Source organism: Euleptes europaea, chromosome 5, assembly GCF_029931775.1.
Source record: "Euleptes europaea isolate rEulEur1 chromosome 5, rEulEur1.hap1, whole genome shotgun sequence".
Taxonomy (NCBI): domain Eukaryota; kingdom Metazoa; phylum Chordata; class Lepidosauria; order Squamata; family Sphaerodactylidae; genus Euleptes; species Euleptes europaea.
Genome location: NC_079316.1, coordinates 97,626,628 through 97,643,329, shown reverse-complemented (window position 1 = coordinate 97,643,329; position 16,702 = coordinate 97,626,628).

Here is a 16,702-nt window from a genome sequence, read left to right as displayed (position 1 = left end):
TTTTCTCCAGGTGAACTGATCTCTACTAGCCGCAGATCAGTTGTACTAGCAGGAGATCTCCAGCTAGTACCTGGAGGTTAGCAAACTGGAGAAATAGGCACAAGTACCAAATGCTAAGCTGAGGAAATAAATAGTACTAGGCTCTTGCAATGCAAACAAACATCTATTATACAAAACTGTGCAATAAGTGAAAGTGCAAACTCTTACAAACGGAACAACAACACATACAGATACGATACAGCTCCAAAAATTTGTACAACATTGAGCAGCCTTTTGGAGCTGTATCATATCTGTATGCGTTGTTGTTCCGTTTGTAAGGGTTTGCACTTTCACTTATTGCACAGTTTTGTATAATAGATGTTTGTTTGCATTGCAAGAGCCTAGTACTATTTATTTCCTCAGTACCTGGAGGTTGGCAACCCTAAACACACCAAATGACCAAAAGCTAAAATAAAGGATGTTAAGTCCTCAATAATTGTCCAAAGTAGTGAAACTAAGGTGCAGTTCTCAGTACAGTACCCTAAGTGTGGAACGAAATGTCACAAGAGATCAGGTCACGATGCAAGCATTACTGGGAGAAGGGAGAACTTTGCCACATTCAGTTCTGCCCTGAAGTGGGGTTCCTTCCAAAAGTCTGAGATGAGGTACGTTATTTGAAGACTGCAGCCAGCAGCTGCTTTTCCTATGACATCCCATCCGTATGGGCCCTAAAGCCGCCCACTTTGTAGGGAGGAGACAGGTATAGAAGGAGATGACCCTGGGTGGCTCAGATACAAGTGGGATGATGCGCCAAAGAACAAGCTCAGAAAAGAGGCTATTAAAGGCTTTAACAGCTGAACCCATTGATGGAGATGTGGGCATATGCTGATTTCAATGGGGAGCACTGAGAAAGAAGCGACAAATCTCGGTGGATTCAAATAGCTGCTATCTATGCATCAAAACAGCACAAATGACAGTAGGAGAAAACTGCAGTCTGCCCAGATGCGAGCAACAAATGGAATGAGAACAAATTAATTTATTATCTCTGGGCCAAAAGGTACCCTCGACCTTTACATATGTTGGAGGAGCTTGGTTTTCTCATTTTTACCTCAGATCTTTGTGCCATAATTTTTACCAAAGATGGATTTTTTTGACGTAAGATTTTTATCCAAAGCATTTGATAGAGTCCAAAGATCATTCCTTTTGTGTATTCCTGCCTCTGAGGTATCAAGACTTCTATACAAATGGTTGTTCGTTTGTTTGTTTCATTTTAAGGTCACCAATTGGATTTGTAGATGCTGGAATGATGGGATGGAAAAATTTTTCGTTTGCTCTGTCCTAGATTTCTTGTTTTCGAAGGGAAAACATACAAAGCAATCCAAATTACACATCTGAGGATATGGTATACTTTGAGGCATCAGTAACAGAGTCACGGACCAGAATCAGCATCAGTATTCAATTCTTTTGCACCTTGACTGCAGGGATTACGATGTATTTCTAAGCCTCTAAAGGTCACAGCTTTACAAAGAGCTATTTGCCGTGGACTAAGCTAAGGATGTAGCCTCAAGTCAACCCTCTGCCTCCCCCCCCCCCCACCTTTAGCCTGGCCTGACAGGTCATACTAACTGCCTGTTTCTGAAGTAACACAGTAGTAGTGTCAATACTAAACGTGGGCTAAATCAATGACTCCTAAAGGAAGGCCCTGGCCTCCTACAGACTGAGTCTTGAGGGTCTACTCCTCGACTCACATTCATCAGAGGTGGGACAAGAGGCCAGTCAGTGCCTCCTGTACCCTCATCTCCTAATAAAAGTAATGCAAGAGGAACATGCCCTGGTTAAAAGCTGGTGTCCGGTGCTGGACCAAGGCAGGGGTTCTTTGTAAGCCTTTTGACTTCTGTGCATTTTGTTCCATGAGGCCCTAAGTGCCCTACTTCTATTATGATTTGTCTCGGATCGGGCCCACAGAAGAAACTATGCTCCCATAACAACCCGTGTGCATTTAGTCTTGCCTGTTTGTGAGGAGGTTCAAGTATTTCTTTTTGTGTCAAAAACAGTTTGAAAACTCTTGGGGTAAGTGCTATATTTGTCTTCCAATGATGAAAAAGATAAAAAGATAAAGGCCATCTTTGTCACTGGTGATAAAGTAGATAGATCCCCCCAAAGGGTCATCACTTGGTCATCATGATCATAAAAGAAGATTTAGGGGCCAAAAAAATGCCCAATATCATGTCTGCACTACCTCATAGTAAATGAAGCAATCAGTTCCTTCCATTTTGGTATGAATTGTTTAATTTATTGCACATGGTGAGTTTGCACTGAACAACCAGAAGATTGGGGGGGGGGGGATCCTGGATGTTCACACCACTCAGCACAGTAATTTCTAGTCAATGTTTTGGGGGGAAATCTTTTAAGCTATAGTTTCTTACAACTACCAGGGACTTTGGATTCAACCATTTATTCCGGTGACTTGTATGGAACAGGAAAAGGACCTGCCATTAGCAAAACTTGTATAGCAGGACCCATACCCCCACATCTACATGAAACTATAGAGGCTGCTTGAGAACTGTGGGGCCAGATGGTCCTGGAGGGGGTTGCACTCCCCCGAAGGAGCAGGTTTTTAGCTTGGGGAGCGCTGCTAGATCCTAGCCTAGGGTTGGAGGTTTAGATCTTCTCCATGGCAAGTAGCACTTTTTATCAACTCCAGCTGGTTCGCCAGCTGTGGTCACTCCTCGAAAAGCATGATCTGGCCACAGTGATCCATGCTCTGGTCACATCCAAGTTAGATGACTGTAATGTACTCTATGGCCTGTCTTTGAAAATGGTTTGGACACTTCCATGGGTCCAAAATGCTGCAGCCAGGCTACTGTCAGGGTTGGTTACAGGAATCATATCACCCCAGTGCTGAATGACTCACACGGGTGACCCATCTGTTTCTGGGCACAATTCAAAGTCCTGGTTCTTACCTTTAAGGCCCTAAATGGCTTAGGGCCAGAGAACCCAAAGAACCATCTCTCATACTGTTCAGCCCACCAGTCAAGATTTGCCTCTCAAGCCCTGCTCTCTGTATCTCTGCCTTCAGATGTGAATTGTGTGGCGGCTAGAGACAGGGAGGGTGAAAATGCGTGGTCGCTTTAGCTTCCTTTATTCCCTGTTTCAGCCAGGATTCAGCCAGGATCGAATGCATGCGTTTCACTGAATGCATGCGCCGAACGCATGCGTTTCGTTCGATCCTTCTTGAGGCTTGTCTGGCACTTACTTTACTTTTTTTAAGGTAGTGGCTAAAATACATCTTTTCCCCCAAGGCTTTTAATTGAGCGTTTCATCCGCTTTTTAATGGTGTGCTTCTGTTTTATGGATAGTTTCTCTGCTGTTTATGTCCAATGGCTTTTTTTTTAATGGCTCCTTTTTATATACTGTAGTTTTTAATTGTAAGCTGCCTCAAGCAGGAGGTCTGTGAAGAGACAGCGCAGGAATGTTCTAAATATTCTAAATAAATTACTGTCCCGGTCCTAGGGTTCCCAACTGCCCAGGCGGGCAATCTACCGCTCTTTGTTGTCTTTGCCTGCCGACTCTCAGCTGGTCAATGCGTGGAAGTAGGTGGGGAAGAGAGGGGATGTGACCGGCGTCATCTATGCGATAACATCACTCACCGTGAAAGGGAAGTGCCGGGGAGAGGCTTTTCCTGCCCCCTCCTGTTCCTCAGTCTCCAGGCAGCCAGTTTGGCACCCCCCACCGTCGATCAGCTGTTTGACAGAGGTGCAGGCTTTCCCTTTTGTTCTGCCACATCTCTGCAGCTTCCCTTTTTCTGCCTTTCCTCCGGGGGAAAGCTGTTTGGGAAGCAGGGACATCGGGCAGAGCGGCAGAGAAGGCTCTTACTGCTGGGGTGGCCAGGGAAGCTGCAGAAATGAGGCAGAGCTAAAGAGAAAGCATGTGCCACTGCCAAACAGCTGAGCAGCAGTAAGGGGAGAACGTCTCAGTCGCTCTGCCCGACGTCCCTGGTTTCCCAAGCAGCGAAAGCTGCCTGGAAGACCAGGGACAAACAGCTGAGTGGGGGGGGGAGCGTCTCTGCCGCTCTGCACTTCAGCTTAAATGGTGAGTGACATCATCGCGTAGATGACATTGGTCACCGCCCCCAACCCCACCTCCCTAAATCTCCCACGGGTTGGGAGGTGGGACCTGGCAACCCTACCTGGTCCTTTTGATCAACTTCACATATAAGTGGATACAAATCACCCTTTCAACTTCTACACAACAAAAAAAGACGCTGCAGACAGGGGGGAAACGAGATGGAAGATTTTCCTGGAGAAAAACGGGCTGTAGGTGGCATTCCCCGCCCCCCTTGCCCCTTCGTTCCCAACTGCAGATATCACTAAGTCGGCTTTCGAAACTGTGGCTTTCCCAACTGTGCTGTGGGCATAAAAATGGCCACAGTTGAAGAGCAGCTTGAGCGGCTTCCGTTGCTAGAAGCTGCTCAATCAGCCAGAATTTCAGCATGTGAAGACATTTCTAGTATATATTTCCTTCTATTCTGATCACCTTATACTGTAAAAAGCAAACAGCTTTGATACAGAATTTAGTTCTTGTTGCTGGGGGAAGCTGTTCTAGTACATGAAACAAGAAACCTCCTCAGAACTATATCATAACACATTATAAATTTGTTGCAGGGTGAAGCATATGGCAATGACCAGAAAATGGTAGGTGGGCAGGTCTCCAGGCTGTCACTCATGGAGTTCCTGAGATCCTAGAGAGGGGCAGGATAAGTTGAAGATCCTAAGCAAGGGGAAAGAAGCAGAGAGACAGACAGAGTTGCTTCGTTGGAGTCCATGACATAAAGCACCTTTTTTTCCTCTTGCACACTTGAAGCAGTTTGTCTCTCTACTGCCCTCTGAAACTTATTCTCAGATCAAGGTCTCCATTCAGAGCCAGCCGTTCAATCTGGATGCTTGATGCTTTTGTGCCTCAGCAGGGCTTTTCAGATGCACAGCTTTCATGGTAATGCACTGTTAATGATTCCATCATCTTATTTCATTTCCCCCTCTAGCAGTACTGCACACTTAGTCCAACTGAGCTTAATAAATGCAGTCATGAATGACTAGGCGCAGGATTTCAGCCTACACCTATATATCAAATGCACATGTATTAAAAAAAACTGAATGAGAGAGTTCATTAACAATAAAGCAAAATTTATACCAAGTTAAGAGCTGGGTACCTAATTTTGGCAACCAAGCCCAAAGTTAGCACTTCTGCATAGCTTGAACAATATGTGCACAGAAAAGACGAGTGGGTGGATGCCACAGTGGGATTGCTCAAGTATAATTTGTGATCCAAAAAAATTACGGGGGCAGTTCCAATTATCCACAGTCTCATTTGGAATAAAAAAGAACGGTCATAGGATAATTGTGCCTGACTTTCTGTTTGTGTAAATTAAAACAAAAAAAGAACAGATTTAACAATAATATTTTATTCCTTTCTATGTCCCACTTTTACATACTATAATAACAAATAATTCAGCTGCCTCCATGTGAAGCATTTGCAGGTTATATCAATACAGTCATGTAGATTTAAGGTATTGCCTATTTTCACAAAGGAGCAAAAAGAGATTTTTAAAGTCTATACCAAGGAACAGGGATTTGTTCATGATGACAAAGAACATGTGATCGATGATGCTTGTGAAAACACATCTTAAAAGAGAACACCTTCATGGTACAGTTTTGAAAAGGGAAACAATTACCCTATTTTCAAAAGTGAGGGGAAATGTCTGTGCGTGTTATGGAGCGAATGTGCGCACAGAGCCGGCTGGGCGCGCTGGAATGACGGGAGCCAGCTCTGTGCGCCCCGTTCCAGCGCGAGCCGGCTTTCCCCGCCCCGACGGCCAGCGGGGGGTGGGGCGTGTTATGGTCAGGTGCGTGCTATGGAGCGAAAAATACGGTAATCATATGCAACTTACAGCCCATTCCTGAGCTGAGGCGTACGGGGACGGAGGGGAAGAGGTGCAGCGGCGCCTCTTCCTAAGCAGCTCCCCATACGCCATTAAACAAAAAAAAGCAGTTTCGCGGCTTTTCTTTGTTTAACCGGGGCCTTTCGCCCCATAGCGAATAGCGAGGCTGTGTCTGCTAAAAAGCAGGTGCAGCACCGCCATTCCCAGCGCCGGTGGAAGTGGCCGAATGGGGATAGGGGCTCCTCCCCCCGGCCCGCCCCCAGAACGCCCCCCTGCGTTGGTGTGGCCTCTTCACGCCGTTGCTGGCGCCATGGAGAGGCTGCGCCAGTGGAGGGGGGAGGTGCGGTCCCGCGGCGCTTGGCCACCGCCGGGACTGGCATTGCCACCAGTGTAAGTACGTACTTACGCTGGCGGCGAGGTCATGCCGCCTCCTATAGAGTTGCGGTCCAATTCTTAGGAATGGGATGTTAGTTTTGTTACTTACACTATCCCATAAAAACACAGGAATTCTATTTAATGTTTTTACTTTATTCACATTCTTCATTTACCACAGTTTCAACACAACAACCAAAGTGGCATACTAACCAAACCATGAAATTTAGAATCGAAACAGTATCAGTAAAAAAGCAGTAAATTAAACCCATATAAATATAACAAAAGCCACAGGCTGTGGGAAACCAACCACGATTACCATATTTTTCGCTCCATAAGACGCACTTTTTCCCTCCTCAAAAGTGAGGGGAAATGTCTGTGCGTCTTATGGAGCGAATGTGCGCACAGAGCCGTCTGGGCGTGCTGGAATGACGCGAGCCGGCTCTGTGCGCCCCGTTCCAGCGCGCCCAGCCGGCTCTGTGCGCCCCGCCCGCCTCCCAGCTGGCCGTTGGGGCGGGAAACGCCGGCTCGCGCCGTCCCAACGCGCAAGCGCCCAGCCGGCAATCGCTCCATAAGACAGGTTTTTAGAGGAGGAAAACAAGATTTTTTCTTGTTTTCCTCCTCTAAAAACTAGGTGCGTCTTATGGAGCGGTGCATCCTATGGAGCGAAAAATACGGTACCTAAGAGCTGCGAAGAACTAAAAGGTCCTAACAGCAAACGGCAAGAAATGCTGGAGCCTAGAGACCCTCCCTGGGAAAAGAGACCTGCAATGGGGGCGGAGCTTGTACAGAGGAAGTTCTACTCCATGCCTCTAACAGATCAGAAGAGAGCACAGAGAGAGAGAGAGAAAGAGAGAGAGAGAGAGAGAGAGAGAGAGGAGAGAGAGAGAGAGAGAGAGAGAGAGAGAGAGAGAGAGAGAGAGAGAGAGAGAGGGAGAGAGAGGGAGAGAGGGAGAGAGAGAGAGAGAGAGAGAGAGAGAGAGAGAGAGAGAGAGAGAGAGAGAGAGAGAGAGAGAGAGAGAGAGAGAGAGAGAGAGAGAGAGAGAGAGAGAGAGCACCTTACCCTGGATAGCCTAAAAGGGATAATTATAGCTGTGGAACTCCAGCCCACTGGAAGTATGGTCAGCATGATCTCTCTTTGCCTTCCACCTGAATTAGCTGGGTTTGTAGGTTGGTGCAAGCCAGGAGACAATACAAGGCAGGATTTCTTAACACAAGGTTTTATTTCCCTGCCCTTCTTATTTCCTCTGCTCTACTTTCTCCTCCATCTTTCTTTCCCCTCTCTACTTTGCTTCTATCTTTCAGTATAGCTATTAAAACACACTTGGCTTTTTTTTATAGGTGGGCCAGAGAATCAGGGATTTCGAGAGACATGAAGGCAGATCATACCAAGTCAAGGCCATTGGTTCATCACAATCAGTGACTAGCTGTGACACAATCAGTGACATCACAATCAGTGACTCTGACTAGCAGAGGCTCTCTGGCATCTTACACACAGGTCTTTCACATCACTTGCTTCCTGATCCTTTGACTTGAAGAGGGCAGGGATAGTCTTTTCACCAGCCCCACTCTCTCTCACTGGAAGACACCATGGGGATGTGAACTAAACCTGCCCCCTTGTGATCCAGAATTGTGAAGTAAGAAGTTAGTTTTTTGATGCTCAGCCCCTATGATGCCCTTGTTTGTGGTGGGCAGGTTGTCTCCATGGGTGCTACTTTGTTTTTCTCCACAAGGATGAAAACCATTATTTTATTCAGAAGGAAGTAAAGAGGAATCACCATTGCGATTGGAGGTAAAACGTTGGTTTGCTTTGGTTGCTGCTGCTGTACCCCTTTAAGTTTCTTCCTAGCCACATGGCCACATCCTGGCTGCTGTTTATACATATCATCTCTATAAAACATTTATAATACAAGGTACTTCAAGATCCTTAACTCTATCATCACCACTAAAACCTAGGTCATTAATATCTCCATCTTAGAGATGGAAATCTGAGAATGGAGGAACTTGTTTGCCAAAAGATATGCCGAAGCAACAATTTGGAATCTGGGACATGTGTCTCCAAAACAAGCTACCGAAATGAATTACTCAAACCAAACACAAAATAAAAATCTTCCGCACCACATCAGCAGTCAGAGGCTTCAAGATGCATTAGAATTCTATAAGAAAACCTTCAGATCATTTGAAAATGATTTGGTGCAAAGGAAGATGTAACTTTTTATAGTATGTTTCAACAGAAATCTGAAAACCCACATATAGCTGAATAGGATTGTCATCAAAACTTCAATTTACTTAACTTTCTACTGTTGACTTGTTTTTTATTGTGTGGGTGCTATTTCACTGCAATTGTTACAGTCTAATTAGCCAGTGTGGTGTTGTGGTGCTGTGGTTAGAGTGTCAAACTAGGATCTGGCAGACCCAGGTTCGAATCCCCACTCTGCCATGGAAGCTTGCTGGGTGACCTTGGGCCAGTCACATACCCTCAGCTCAACCTACCTCACAGGGTTGTTGTGAGGGTAAAATAGAGGAGAATGTTGTGAGCCTCTCTGGGTGCCCATTAGGGAGGTGGGGTACAAACTAAGTAAAATAAAAAATACCCCCACCCCATGTTCAAAAAGTCAGCACAGATTACGTAACAGTCTACGGAACGACACAATCTACTCGGAATGAACACTGTTGAAATTCCTGGGATTCTTTTCCACAATCACATCTTCATAAGTACATCCCTGCTTCAAAACCCTATGCAGACATCCCAAATTGGCCAGGGCCATGGATGAATGAGAAGATGAAACGGGAAGGGAACACTTGCACGCATACTTGGATACCAGCTGCTTCCTGTGCATGACATGCTCTGATGACTGTCGTTCTGGTGGCATAGAAGATTTTCCTAAGCTGTCCTCCAGTATGGTACTGTGTCAGAACAAAGACTCAGCTTCAGCACAAAGACAAAACAGATCAGAACGAAGCAAAAAGTGATCTGGGCCTCCAACTAAGTCACTCTTTCTTAACATAGTAATGAGAAAGGAAACAGGCGCAGATTTAAAATTCTACAGAGATTAAAGCAGGTGAGAGCCAGCATGGTATAGTGGCTAAGAGCAGTGGGCTCTAATCTGGAGAACCAGGTTTGATTCCCCACTCCTCCAGATGAAACCTGCTGGGTGACCTTGGGCCAGTCACAGTTCTCTCAGAACTGTCTCAGCCCCACCTACTCCTTAAAGGTAGAGAAAAGCAGGGTATACAAATCAACTCTTCTTCTGAGTTGTGTTAAAGACATGGCAAAGGGTTATAGCCCACATGGACTCTAGTTCCAACGTTGGTTTGTTCATCTCAGTGTAATACCCACAGGTATACTTCTGAGTAGCCAAAACAGGGTAACTCCATGATGGCCTGGATCCAAAAGAACCACACAACTAGTTCTGCTCATCCAAATAACTTTGAATGTGAACTCTTTGAATAGAAGCCCATTCCACCTAACAACCCACTTTTGAAAAAGGGGACTTTCCAAAACAGTTTTGTGATCAAAGTCAACTATGCAAAGAAAAAAAAGTCAAATACCCCACTGGGCATGGCCAAGCTCCTTGGCACACCTGAACTAGTTCTTTGCATAGTCTTCTCCAAAAAAGATCTCAATTTTAATCTTTATCAAATTTGCACTGAATTTACACAAGGTGACTTTTAGGCTTGCCAAGGGTCCAAACCAGCCATGACAAGCAATTCTGTGCATCCACTCCTGCAACATTTGTCCTCTTGAAAACCTAAAGCACCTGGGAGGCTGCAAGCTTAAGCAGACAAATGGTGTGTGTGTGTGTGTGTGTGTGTGTGTGTGGGTGTGTGTGGGTGTTTAACCCTTTTCCCTCCTGCTGTCCTCCCCAAATTATGCCTTTTTCCTGTTGCTCTTCCCCCTTTGGGGGAAAACATTCACATATCAGAGGGGGGAAAGCTATTTTGTGGAAGAATGATTTTGAGTGGGAAAATAGCAAGGTAGGAAAAGGTTCAACAGCCCCCGGCACTTCCATTTTTGCAACACACAGTCAAAGCCTTCGAAGACTTTTTTTCACTGTCAAGTCACATCTGACTTATGGTGACCCCATGGGGGTTTTCAAGGCAAGAGACATTCAGAGGTAGTTTGCCATTGTGGCAACCCTGGCAGTCCTTGGTGGTCTCCCATCCAAATTCTAACCAGGACCAACCCTGCTGAGCTTCTGACAAGATCAGGCTAACAGGTCAGGGCCTTCTAAGACTACTTTTGGTTTAAAACAGTGGTGTGTGAGAGAGAGCACATCACTGTAACCTGGGCCACAGTAACAAAACATTGAATATCTTCTTTCTCACTGTCATGTTTCTAATAGGGTTATGCAGGGTTCTTAAATAACCCTTTTAATAAGGGTTATATTATATAACAAAGGAATGTCAGTAATTTTTTGATATAACAAAGGAACATCAGTAATTCCTGTATTAACTGTGATTATTAACTTGCCCTGGTTTTTCCAAGTTTGGTCTTCCCTGTTCCTCCCTAGTCTTGCTTTACTAAATAACAAACTTGTACCAGGACATGATCTTTTAACTAGTGCACAACATCCAAAACAGGCTTGAATGCTTAATACTTAAAATAAAATCAATATCCTGAAAGCAATACAGATGGTACTCCTCCAAAGCTATAACAAAATTTGAGAACTGTAATTGTGAAATATCACACACACAAAAGTCATGGGTTGGGGATCGCAAAACTAAAACTATTTCAAATGTTCCCTGTGATCTAAAACCTTATGGAGCTCTGATGCAGGCACATGGCCTGCTCCATTCTCATGAGTGCTGGGGAATGCTCTCCATTTGACACCCCCCAAAGCATACACAGATGGTTTTCCTCAACTTTGGATGGAATAAGGCAACCCCTCTAAGCTCCTCCAGGTATACAGCACACCTACTGAATCAGCCAATCATAAGCATGACATCCATACTGCAGAAGTACATTCAGTGCACCCAAGATCATTCCTTACATTCAAAATAAAATTCAACTTTGAACTTAAAATACTCTTGTGTTGAGGGAAGAAGCATAGGCAGGGTGGGCATGAAAGCAGACCTAAGGAAGTATCTGGGTCTGATGAATGCATCGTGCATGGAGTTTGCTTGACAGCAGCTCTTTGCCCAAACTTCTTCACTGCCTTTAAAACTCGGTGGGAACCAAGCATTCAAGGGGCTTTGCGCAGGAAACTGTGGATGAGGAATTCTCTAAAATAACTTATGCTGCCTTCAGCAGGGTTGCATTTCAGGTTTCAGCGGGGCAGATGATGGTGGTACAAAGATTCACAGCCAGAGTCCAAGATTCTTGGATGCATGAGGGATTCAATTGAAAAGGCAGTGTAATTTTAAGAACATTTGTTGTGGTTATTTAATAATAACAAAAGATACATGCTCCGGAAGAATAAGCATATGTAAGTGGCAATATTTGTGGGAGGGAGAGTCTGTTTCCCACCCCGCCCCCTCTAAATTGCAGCCCTGGTCTTTGACTTACGCCTGTGTTAACATGTACTGAGCATTCAGCCTTCACCACAGGTTCTTTCACCACTAAATTACTAAGTAAAGAAGCACCATTTGCAGATTGTAAAAAAAAAATTAATGGGTCTAAACTGAAATCTATTAGAATTCGCTGCTTTATCATGCATTTCTTCTCAGTTGAGTGCTAGAACCATCTCAAAACAGATTTTCCCCCATAGCAGGATTATGCCCGAACTACCGCATATGTCTCATATTCAAAGGGTGCATGTGAGCTCATTGTGACATATCAGTATCAAATCATAGCATGTTTTCACAAATATATACCAAGAGGCATTTATAGGGTTATGCAACACAGTTCCGAACCACTCTTCTATCAGTCATATATCTTTTTTTAAAAACTTTTCCAAAAAGGCAAAATGCATTCCCCCCCCCTAAAACCATAGAATTATAATAATTGATTTTAGCAGACCTCTGTGGGAAAACACGTTTTTAAATTTTTTTAGTTCTGTTTAAATAATTATTTATAGACTTTTACAACAAATTGAATTCCTTATGAGGCAAGTACTTGCAATTTCTTTCTTTACATCAGCACCGCCCCAGATACAATCAAAGAGAACCCTTAGAAGTGTTAACAGGTGAATATAAATCATGCTCTCTAATCACTGTGATCAAGCAGACAGCCTGGTTCTCTCCAAGCCAAAACCATCTCATCAGAAAAAAGGTACGTGATGCATTATCTGGCACAACACTTCTGACAATGCAAATCCTTGTGGAACCTTATACTGCCAAACTCAGAAGACATATTTCATTTCAAAAGGTATCATTTATCATTAGACTTCACCACAGTTGCCTAAATTAGTTCTTCAGGGTTTTTTAAAACAACCACTCAGAAAGCAAAGGCCACAATCCCTTAAACTGGAAGGATTCAAAGCTACTATTCCAGTCTGCTTGCACTAATTTATATACAAATATGATCACCCAAGTCTGACAGGGTCAAGTGCTGTAGACAGCCCTCCAGGCTGCGTCTAACACTTTTGGGGGGTAACTGAAAAGAACTTTAAAACTGATGGGGGGCTCAGAGTTTAGCATGCTTCTGCTCCAGGTCAATTTCACTCCTGATACATCATCTGGAACATGTTCAACAGCTTTTTCCCCAGCCAGTGTAATTAACATGAAAATTATTGATGTCAAACCATTCTAAAGTGAGATCAATATGAATCTTCAAATGTGTGTCAGGGATTTAAAACAAACTATAGTAGGAGAAGCACATGACTTATACTTGCATAGAGGAAGAAGGGCGGAGAATAAATGTTTTCAAATTAATGGGGAAAATGCCCTAACAGTGAAGAATCATGCATAATCATCAACAGTTGGCTTATTTAAAAGGTCCTGTATGAACACATTTAAATGGACAACATATAGGCTAATATACCCCTCTTAGAACAAAAAAAATGGAAAACACAGGCACTATAGAAAAACTCCTGATACCACGATTATAAAGCCAGGATTTCCTATTTTTGACCAGAATTTTCAGTTATTATAGATCCTGGATAATTGCAGTAAATAAGGTAGCGTGTCAAACCGTGGCTTAAAAAAAATTGATTAAAACTTCCCTAAGCCATAAAGCCAAATAAAACAGAAAGAACACACCATTAATTTACTTAAATCCAGTTCTCCCTATCAAGTTTAAGAACAATCAGCTCTCTCCATCTTTTACATGGAAGTTCCTCTTCTTTTGAAAAAAACCTACAATTTCGAGACCCCCACCCCCCCAAGCAATGCTTACTTAGCTGAACTGCTTTTAGGTACTTTCAAATGTGTATCTCATTTCAATAATAAATTGCCTCAATCTAAACCAAAACGCTGACACGTTTCTATGGGCTCCTGGCCAGTAAAACCTTACAAGTTAGGAAATAATCTGAAAGGGAAGGGGGGGGGGAGGAATCAATAGTCAACAATCTAGCAAAGTGGTTCTCATTTTTTTCTCCCCTCTTAGCAGTGCCAAGCAAAGCATGTAGCCAGAAAGGTACTCCTAGGTATCAACAACAGATTAATAGACATACTGAAGAGGTCATGGGCAGCATACGGCCAAGGTGGAAATGCACACTTACCATCTTCCTCAGAACAGATATATTCCAGGTGTATCCACAATACCTGCATGACAGGTTTTCCCTAACAGCTTTTTTTATTTTAATCCATAACTGGGTATCGGCAATAAGAGCCAAAGAAAACGATTAAATGAAATCAGTGATGGTCATTGCCACATTGACTTACCTACAAAAGAAGAAGGGGGGGAGAGAGAAGGTTTGAGCTGGTTAATCACAACAGTTTATTTAAGGGCTTTAAGCTCACGGCTAATTAGCTTTGACTCCAAGGAGGATTACGAGGATGCCAAAAAGGGAATGAATAACCTTGTGCTTTTTTGTTAATCGATCCTGATTGGCATAACCCTAAGAAGACAAAATAAATAGCAATAATGTATTTAAGGGGAGAGTGGAGAAACAAATAAACAACACAATACAACTATTTCCGGGTCTGAGTGCCAAAGAGCAGATGCTACAATGAAACAGGTGGCGGAAATACAAACTTTCAGCGTTTTATCAGGAAGTGTCTAATGAATGTCACTGGATCTGTCGCAGGGCTGTCTTTAGAGTCTAACACAGTGCAAGGAGGTGCTGGGATTTTGCCAGCGATCTCCTAGGCAACCGCCTGCTTGCAGGAACCGCAAATAGCAGCACTAAACCCCACCACACACATTTCTTTCAGTTTGGCACTTGTATCTCCCCACCGCCCACCCGCCACCCCAGTTGTGAAATAAACACCCATTTGGCACTGATGGAATTATTGGGGAAGGCATCATACCTTTTTTGCCTTCTTCAGAGCTAAGCCTTCGTTCTAGCAATGTGATGTGCTCATAAATCACTCCAAAAGAATATACAAATAAAAACCTGTCAACGTTTTGAAAGCAATTTCTGTGCCACAAAGCTGCAATAAAACTCTTTATATGGAATGAGGCGCCAGGAGTCCAACATCTATGTTAAAAGAAGACAGGGAAGAACTGATTGATGAGGTTAAAGTAGTAGGCACCCTGGGTAGTAGTGACCATGTAATCTTGGAATTTACAATCTTGGGGAAAGGAAAAACTGTACGTAGTCAGACATATAGGTTGGACTTTAGGACAGCTAATTTCAGACATTGCTAGAATGCATTTTTACAATATGTAATTAGTTGAAGAGGGAGGCCAATGTTGAAAAAAATAGAGTTTTACTAACATTCATGCTAAAAATTTATAGAAGGTGGTGTTTGTGGCGTCCCTAGGTCCTGCCTCTCTATTTGACCAGTATAAAAAACACAAAAGCTGCAAACAAGATATGTGTTTGATCCAGTGGACCTACATTTATGCCAATGACCTCTATTTACTCATCTCTTTGGGTCAAGGAAGCTCCTAACCCAATTGTCACTTCTGGGTTGACAAAAGCCAAAGCAGTAGCTATACCAAAGGATGCTCACTTCTAACAGAGCTGGTTTCATTAAAAATAGCATACTCTAGTGAAACCATTCAAGAATGAGAATAACTAGTTTAAACTTTTGCATCATGCTTGGATTTGTTCCAGTTACCATACATACTCTACTGAATTGGATTGAATACAAATGTTGCATGGTTTGTTCAGAATAATTTCTCCATCTGCATCCTCCTGAACTAAGTTGCTTACAATGCTATCCTAAGTAAAGTTACATCCTTCCAATTCTATGGAAGTCAACACACTTTGAAGGGAGTAACTCTGCTTAGGGAAAAACATCGCTTGTAACTACTGCAAAAATGGAATTTGGAATGCAAGCCTGTTGGGGTAGATATCTACCCCCAGAATTCTACCTGGGAAGAGACCAAGAGAAGAACCTGCAGTCTCCCATATATCTGAACTGAGACCTCCATGTTCAAATACAGCTCACGATTAATTCTATTTCACTGATATCATTGGCTCATGTCCCAATGGCATCAATGATAAGACCAAGAATGAGTGGGAGAGAGGCACATCACTGCAGGACTTACAGATCTAAAATCAACTGTAAAATAATTCCCACTCAGAATAAGGTGAAATATTAGCAAGAAACAGCCACAACAAAAGCCAGGGCAGCAAAATCCCTCCAATATATAAATGAAGAATGTGCCATTAATAACCAATTTGAACACAGAGTGGCTCTGGTCTTGATGATGGAGACCCAAAAACAAAAGTATAGTTAGTGTGCATGTGATGCTAATTACCCCTGCAGCCACTGCCATGCTCTAGTCAGATGGGAATCTAGATTGTGATATCATCACCCACTCCCCTACGTAATACATGTGATATTTCCCCATGGTGCCCTTCAAAAATTCCCTGCAATGTGATGAGAATGAGTTTTTATATACAAGGGGGATGATGCACACAGTCCTAGTGAGCACCAAAGCCATTTAAAATATCTGCAAACAGCATGGCAAGAGGATCAGAATGTTCTCTAAATTATAGTACCATATCAAATACTTCAGCCTAGGGCCTTCTGTACATGTCTATTATTGTTGCTCGGGAAAATGTAGAGAAATAAAGTCTCCCCCCTCCTTTTGTGCTCCTTGTTTAGACTACAAGCCTCAAACCATTTATTTCTGGATTATTACTCTCACAGAATTTAACCAAGATTTCACTATATCTGTACTAAAGAACATTATTAAAAGACTGCAAACGTATCTATAACCCAAAATTGCTGTCTTGCCCTTAGGGTGAAATGCTGAAGGGGGGAGAAATCAGAATACAGACGGAAACTTGGAGGCATATTCTCTGTTGGAACTGTTTGTGCTCAAGACTGTTGTCATAAGAGCAGAAAAGAAAGAAAGAAAGCAAGCAAGCAAGAAAACATATTCTCCTATGTGCGACCAATAGTTCCAAT